The 1975-nt window shown below is 39.4% G+C and overlaps 1 pseudogene; it reads left to right on the top strand.

Annotated features, from left to right (window-relative positions):
* Positions 1-207: 207 nt before the first annotated feature.
* Positions 208-729, top strand: LOC141568693 (anterior gradient protein 2 homolog pseudogene; annotated as a pseudogene).
* Positions 730-1975: the final 1246 nt, after the last annotated feature.

The raw sequence follows: 1975 nt of genomic DNA, 5'->3' as shown, positions 1-1975 counted from the left end.
TTATAAACCATATATCTGATGAGGATTTACTATCCAAACGGCATGAAGAACTCATATAACGTAACAGCAAAAGCCCCCAAACAGTCCAGTTGAAAAGCAGGCAGGAGGCACTGAGTTGTGCTCCAGTACAGAAATAGAGGCTGAGCTGGGTGAGCACAGGAGGAGGCCTGGACGGGCCGTGGCCGCTGGGCTCAAGACAGACTTGCCATGGAGCAGATTTCAGCGTCACCATTCTCACTCCTGGTGACTCTCTCCTACACTCTGGCTGAAGATTCCACAGTCAGACGGGGACCCAAGAAGGACACAAAGGACTCTTCACCCAAACTGCCCCAGACCCTCTCCAGAGATTGGGGTGACCGCCTCATCTGGACTCAGACATACGAAGAAGCTTGATACAAATGCAAGACAGGCCACAAATCCTTGATGATGATTCATCACTTGGATGAATGTCCACACAACACAGTCAAGCTTTAAAGCAAGTGTTTGCTGAAAATAAAGAAATCCAGAAATTGGCAGAGCAATTCCTCAGACTAGTATACGAAGCAACAGACAATCACCTTTCTCCTGATGGCCAATAATCCCCAGGATTATGTTTGTTGGCCCATCCCTGACAGAGCCCACATCACTGGAAGATATTCAGATCGTCTCTATGCTTATGAACCTTCGGACGCAACCCTACTGCCCGACAATATAAAGAAAACTTGCAAGTTGCTGAAGTCTGAACTGTAGAGAAAAAAAGAAAATTTGCAAGCACTTTCCTCTGTGTTAGGTCTTGCGACTTGGGACCAGAGGAGATGTCAGAAGACTCTGGAGAAGGCAGAAGCACTAGTGGACATGCTGATTAGATTACGATTTAATGTTCCAACAGCTGTTTTTCAAAAATTTGGTTTCAAGTTATACATATATGAAAACAATATTGTATACTACCATAGGGAGCCACACTTTTAAAAAAATAATTTGGGGGGTGGTGTTTGAAAAAATAAATAAAAAATAAGCAGAGTACGAAAAAATAGTCATTGTTTTGAAAGAAAACATACAGATGGCCAACGGTTTGTGAAAAGATGCTCAACATCATTAATCATCAGAGAAATGCAAATCAAAACTACAATGAGAGGTCACTTCACACCTGTTAGAATGGCTATTATCAATAAGACAAAAGAAATAACAAGTCTTGGTGAGGATGTGGAGAAAAGGGAACCCCTGTGCACTGTTGGTGGGAATGCAGACTGGTGCAGCCGCTGTGGAAACTGGTATGGAAGTTTCTCAAAAAAATTAAAAATAGAGCTACCTTATGATCTAAAAATCCCACTTTTGTGTATTTATCCAAAGGAAACACTAAACAAAAACACTCGAAAAGATATCTGCACCCACATTTTTCCTGCAGCATTATTTACAAATAGCTAAGACATGAAAGCAACCTGAGTGTCTACTGATGGATAAAGGGATAAAGAAAAAGTGTTTTACATATATATATATATATATATAATCAATATGATAGGAATTGCCAGTCATGCATCATTTCTACAGGGCTCTAACAAGCAGAGGGCTCAGAAGAAAAAAAAAAAAAAATATATATATATATATATATATATATATATATATATATATATATATATATATATGACAAAATATTATTCAGCCATAAAAAAAGAAGGAAATCCTGCCATTTGCCACAACATGAGTGGACCTAGAGGGTATTATGGTAAATGAAGTAAGTCAGAGAGAGAAAGACAAATACCATACGCTCTCACTCATATATGGAATCTAGACCAAACCAAACCAAACAAAAACCCTGAACTCATAGATCCTGAGAATAGATTGGTGGTTGCCAGAGGCAAGGGGGACAGGGATGGGTGGGAGAAATGAATAAAAGTCAAAATGTACCAACTTCCAGTTTAAAATAAATAAGTCCTGGGGATGTAATGCATGACAGGTGACTGTAGTTAATACCACTGTATTGTCTATTTGAAAGTTG

The sequence above is a fragment of the Rhinolophus sinicus genome, linkage group LG14 (assembly GCF_036562045.2).
Source record: "Rhinolophus sinicus isolate RSC01 linkage group LG14, ASM3656204v1, whole genome shotgun sequence".
Lineage (NCBI taxonomy): Eukaryota > Metazoa > Chordata > Mammalia > Chiroptera > Rhinolophidae > Rhinolophus > Rhinolophus sinicus.
The sequence above is the reverse complement of the archived record's forward strand: the minus strand, read 5'-3'. Positions and strand labels throughout refer to the sequence as shown.